Source organism: Tupaia chinensis, unplaced genomic scaffold (genome assembly GCF_000334495.1).
Source record: "Tupaia chinensis unplaced genomic scaffold, TupChi_1.0 Scaffold000366_1, whole genome shotgun sequence".
Taxonomy (NCBI): domain Eukaryota; kingdom Metazoa; phylum Chordata; class Mammalia; order Scandentia; family Tupaiidae; genus Tupaia; species Tupaia belangeri.
The window spans coordinates 377253-383252 of NW_006159863.1; the positions used below are offsets into that span (position 1 = coordinate 377253).

The 6000-nt window shown below is 42.6% G+C and overlaps 1 protein-coding gene, 1 long non-coding RNA gene and 1 pseudogene across 4 annotated transcripts in view; 1 reads left to right on the forward strand and 2 right to left on the reverse strand.

The window, feature by feature from the left end:
* The window catches only part of LOC102472999 (uncharacterized), a 30362-nt gene extending 26489 nt beyond the window's left edge, over positions 1–3873 (forward strand). For all 3 annotated transcript variants that reach the window (XR_001370717.2, XR_001370716.2, XR_003550192.1), the window contains one exon: positions 3426–3873. This is a non-coding gene — a long non-coding RNA (uncharacterized LOC102472999). The remainder of the gene's footprint in view (positions 1–3425) is intronic.
* Positions 1–6000, reverse strand: part of EXTL3 (exostosin like glycosyltransferase 3) — a 103775-nt gene that overhangs the window by 75941 nt on the left and 21834 nt on the right. The gene's annotated exons all lie outside the window — the stretch shown is intronic.
* LOC102496007 (uncharacterized protein C8orf59 homolog) overlaps positions 4197–6000 on the reverse strand; it is a 9972-nt pseudogene continuing 8168 nt past the window's right edge.

Here is a 6000-nt window from a genome sequence, read left to right on the forward strand (position 1 = left end):
AATATTCATGGTGAATAGATTTGAACCATCCAATATTCCTTTAATAGAATTCTCCAAAGGACAAAAAGCAATAAGGAAGAGGAAGAAATCATCAAAGATGTCGGAGAAAATGTCCCTGAACTGAAGAGACACCCAAGTCTTTGGGTTATCAAGACCCACTCACTGCTGTACAGAGTGAATGAGAAAAGACTCAATATAGTTCTGGGAAACTCTAGAACTCCTAGAAATTTTGAAAGCTTCTGGTGAAGGAGAAAAACTTATTCAAAAAGGAAAAAGAATTAAACTGACATTAACTTACACAGTAAGACTAGTTGCTAGAATACAACAGTAACATCAAATTCCTGGGGGAAAAAACATTTTGAACTCTGAATTTGATTGTTAAAAATCATTCAGGGCAGCCCCATGGCGCAGCAGTTAAGCACGGCACAGAGGAAGATGGGCCACCATTTCCCCATGATCACAAATGCCTACCCTGAAACCCACAAAAACAAGTCACATGTCCACCAGGATCACAGCCATTAAGTGGTAGAGTCAGGGTTAGAATCCTCGTCTCATGACTTCCGGTGCCATGAACTAATTGTGGCCCCTAAAATTCAGATGTAGAGCCTCTAACCCTTAATGTGACTGTGTTTAGGTATCGGGGTTTTAGGAGTTAATTAAGGTTAAGTGAGGTCATAGGCTGGAGTCCAAATCAAACAGAGTTGCTGGTGAATGGCAGCTTTCTAAGAGGCTCTGTCTCTACAAGGCATATGAGAAGGGAAGGCCATGTGAGTGCACCATGAGAAGCGGCCAGGGAGAAAGCCCTCACCGGAACTCAACTGTCTCTCAGACGCCCAGTCTCCAGAACCGTGAGAAACCAGTCCCAGTGTTTAAGCACATCTAGTTGTATTTTGTTATGGCAGCCCCAAGAGATCCCAGAATCAAAAGAAAGTCTGTTTTACTTCCTTGCTCATCTTCTAATCAAATGCTCATCAAGCGGGCCCTCACCGATACTCATTCTGTCACAGATGGAGAAGGTACAACCAGGTCTGGGCCACTTGGGTTTGAGAAGGATACGGAAAGGGTAATATGTACTCACTTCTTTTCCTTCTCTTTTCCCAGGAGTCTGTACACTTCATATAAGCCCTGTCCACTGAACAGCCACATTACATTAATTAATCTGCAGTTCTAGGTGGAGGGAGGAGCTGGAGACCCACTGTCTCAGTCCTGTGACCAGCCTGCAACCACAGTTTGCTCAGCCTTGTTACAGGAAGGAAAACAGAGATAACCACAGCTTCTATCTGAAGCTGTCCTGCTGGGGAGATTTGAAAATATAACCTTATAAAGTGGGAGAGATTTGGGGGTTCATAGAATAGTGGTCTGCAAGTGGGGGTATACAGAAACTTTCTACTCAGTAGGAGGACACCAACAGTTTTAAAGCAAACAGTTTCCAGGCATTCAACAAACTATTTTCCTTTTTTTTTTTTTTTTTGTGGAAAGGTTCTTGCTGTAGAGAGAGACAGAGAGACAGAAAGCGAGAAATCACTCCCTGGAGAAGTGGCCACGCCACAATTCCTTCTTCTCTATTCTCCTCTTGGGATCCTGGACATGCCTGCACACGTGCCCAGCAGGTCAGTGATTCGAACCGCGGTCAACTACGTAGGAGTCCAGCGACATAACCATTATGCCATCTGCTGATCCCAACAAGCTGTTTTTCCCGCAACTGCTCCACCTGAGATCTCGGCTGTAGTGGAGGGACAGATGCTTCCTTTATTCAGTAATCCGTCTCTCACCTTGTAAAAGAAGGTACACCCCTCACCCATCCTAGTCTTGCCACAGCACTTTTCCCTGGGGCACCAAATCAAATCCCACTGTTGGTACTGAGGCAACAAGCAACTCAAAGACTGAGTAAAACATACTTTTGTAAATAAGGAAATGCTTTGCTCTCACCAAAATCAAAGGAGATATGGTAGAGCTGCAAACTGAGAGCGCATTGAAAAGTCTCTGTGGGGCCAGCCAGTGGCGTGGTGGGTAAGGTAGCTGGATCTCACATGGCCAACTATGCTGTTCAAGTTCTGGACTGGGCAGCTTGAAAAACATGCTGGGCATGTGTGCCTCAAATCACTAGAGCAGAATGGAGGAGAAAGGACTGAGGCATGGCCATCCCCCTGGGAGCTGACTTCTCACTTTCTCATTCTCTCTTGCTTGCTCGCTTGCTCTGTCTCTTTCTAGCGAGTGCACACACCCTATAGCAAAGACTTTTAAAAATGTGTGTGTGTGTGTGTGTGTGTGTGTGTGTGAAAGAGAGAGGGAAATTGTTTAAGAGTTTAATATACACATACATATGGGACTAGCTGGTATCACAGTGGTTAAGGCACCTGGATCCCACATGGTCAACTGTGCAATTCCAATAGTGGACCTAGTGGTTTAAGAAACACACCAGGGGAACCAGCAGTTAGCGTAATGGCTATGTCGCTGGACTCTCAGGTAGTCGACCAGCGCGGTTCGCGTCCCGGACCTGGTGGCTTAAAACTCACGCCGGCGCGTGCGCATATGTGCCCAAGATCCCGAGAGGAGAATGGAGGAGAAGGGATTGCGGCGTGACCATCCCCCGGGGGGGTGATTTCTCGCTTTCTGTCTCTGTTTGTCTCTGTCTGTCTGGCAAGCGCACGCGCCCTATAGCAAGAAACACACCAGGCCCTATAGCAAGAAACACACCAGGTGTGTGTGTTTGCATGCCCAAAATCCCAAAAGGAGAGAGAAATGGAGAAGAAGGGATTGCAGCATGACCATTTCCCATTGGGGTGCTTTCTCATTTACCTTCTCTTCTCTCGACAACAAGTACATATACCCTCTGGCAAGAAGTATATATATATATATATATAAAACATATACACACACACACACATATATATATATACACACACATAAATATATATAGACATATATATGTACACACATATATAAGCATATATATGTGTACATGTATGAAAGAACTTTAGAAAGGTCATGGGAAATCAAAGTGTGACTTAGTTTTGTTCCAAAAAAATTGAAATCCACGCATAGTTTTCTGATGATACGTGCTTCCCATTAACTCTTTGGAGACCTCACGTATATTCAACAACATTGACGATATTCTATAAAGTATATCCTTAATAAGGATATAATCTTATGATAAGTTTTAAGCATAGATTATAAATGTGTGAGAAGTATGCGATTTGGCAAAATTCTTTAGGAGTTCTACAAGCTAACACATTTGAAGACCACAGGATCTCCGTACAGGATTAGACATTCAGGGGAACCCAACATGATCGAAATGGAGTCGATAAAGAAACAATCGGTACATTTTTGCTAGCAGGATACAGGCAAACTAAACTGCAGTGATGTAATGTTTACATACATGGCAGGTGTAAAACATTTAAAAGCAGCTCTTTGTTCTCTTGTAGACTTCAGGGCAGGCGCTGGCATATTCTGAGGAACGTAAGTGACAGACCGGCATGTAATTAGACCATGGCCAATGTGGAGGCAGCCCCAGACCAAATCTGGTAAACCAACACTTGGATTCATTACAGAAGCTGAAACATAAAATGAATCTGCTACAGGCCCAGGTTGAGACACCCCATCTCAGGACTCGTTCCACAGCTTCTTGAAATAGGATCTACAACACCTCTACTTTCACAAGATGGGGGTCTGGGAGGGCAGGGGGAACTGTGCAGTTGAACTTCATCATAAGAATTCTCTTATTAAGATCTAATTGGATTACTCTTCCTAATTATACTGAAAATAAATGTATTTATTGTACTCCTGAGGTGCTGAATGCAGACAATTCAAAAGAAGATATTTTGCAATATTTATTCTACCTATCATAAACATGTCCTTCCTTTCTTTTCTTTTTTTTTTTTTTTTTTGAGAGAGTATTTTTGCTATAGGGTGTGTACACTCGCCAGAGACAGAAAGCGAGAAATCACCCCCCAGAGGGAATGGCCACACCACAATCCCTTCTTTTCCATCCTTCTCTTGGGATTTTGGGCACACACACTCGGAGTGAGTTTCAAGTCACTAGGTTTGGGACTCAAACTGCAGTCAACTACATGGGAGTCCAGTGACATAATCATGACACTATATGCTGGTCCCTGTTTTCTTTTTTTTTTTTCTTTTTTTGTATAAAACATTTAATTTATTGAACTTTTTGGGTACTTTGATAAATCATCACTGTATTACAACTGAGCCATTAATCTTGTAGCTTCATCAACTTTAACAGGTTCATTTTCAAGATGCCACCAGGAACCAGATCTTTCTGTAGAAGTTTAAGAGAAAGGCTTCTTGAAAAGTGTACAAGTTCTTTTTGTATGTTTACAAAAGCTTTATTCACTCTGTTATCGTTTTCATCATTCACAATGTTTATCTTAAGATTTTGTGGTAACTAGTTTTGCTTAGTTTTTAGCCTTGAAGTTTTTTTTGGCTGGCTAGGTGAAATACATTCCTGGACTTCTGACCTCTAAATTTGTTCTTGCCTTGTCAGACCACGGACACCTGCGTGCAGCTCCTCGAGCTACTGCACACCTACTTTTTTTTTTTTTTGGTCCTTTCCTTTTTTTTTTTTTTTCCCCTCATTGCCAAGAGGGTACCAGAGAGCGAGCATGCAAGCGAGTACTCCTTAGCGGGGTGTGGCCACATCACATTCCATTCTCCTCTATTCCTCCTTTCTGTCAGAATTTTTTTTTTTTATTTACATTCATTCACTGTAGAATTTTGGGCACACACATGTCCCCAACTTGTTCCTCAAGTCACCAAGCTGGGCTCTGAACTATGATCAGTCTTGTAAGATCTAGCTCCCCTGCCCCTTGAGCTACAGGGCCTGCCCATTTGTCTTTGATTTCTTTTATCTGTCTTCTACAGTTTCATGGTAGAGATCTTTCACTTCCTTGATTAAATTTATTTCTGAGGTTTTTTTCCTTCCTTTTATCCTTTTTTGTAGCTATTATAAATGGGATTGCTTCTTGATTTCTTTTTCATCTAGTTCATTATCGATACACAACAACTTTATTGATTTTTGAATAATGATTTTATATCCGCACATTTACTGAATTAATTTATCATGTCTATGAGTTTTTTGGTGGAATCTTTAGGTTTAAAAAAAAAAGTTAATTTATTTATTTCTTCCATAATTGAAAGACAGACAGATAACCCAACAGGGTCTTGACACCATGATCCACTCCCAACCTCAACTGGCCCCAGATGACGGACACATGCTTGCCTGGAATACTCAGGGAGGTCTCCAAATACAAACCTAGAACTTTGCCACGTGGCTCAGCCTTGCAGAAAGATGTGTTTTACCACTGTACCACCACCCAGTCCCCCAACGTTTTCCTATATACAAGAACACGTCATCTGCGAACAGGGACAATCTGACTTCCTCCTTTCCAGTTAGGGTGCCCTTCATTTATTTTTCTTGTCTAATTTTTCTGGCTAGGACTTCTAGTATTATGCTGCATTAGAGTGATAACGGTAGATATCCTGAACATAAGTTAGACAGCCATTGTGGAAACAATGTGAAGGTTTCCCAAAAAACTAAAACTTGTCCGTACCAGCATATGGTGTAATGGTTACATCACTGAACTCCCATGTAGTTGACCCCAGTTCGAGTCCCAGACCCAGGCAGCTGGAAACTTGGGCTGAGCACAGGTGCGTGCATGCCCAAAATCCCATGAGGAGAATGGAGAAGGGATTGTGAAGTGGTCATTCTCCCTGGGGGGTGATTTCTCACTTTCTTTCTCTCTGTGGAGCACACACACCCTATAGCAAAAATCTGGGACCAGCAGGTGGTTAAGTGGTTTAGGCGCTGGACACCACATAGCTGACTCCACTGTTTGAGCAGATTCAATGGCTTGAAAACCATGCTGGGCGCATAAACGTGCATGCTCAAAATTCTGAGAGGAGAATGGAGTAGAGGGACTGCTGTGTGGCCATCCCCCCTGGGGGGTGATTTCTCACTTTCTCTCTCTGTCTCCCTCCAGTGAA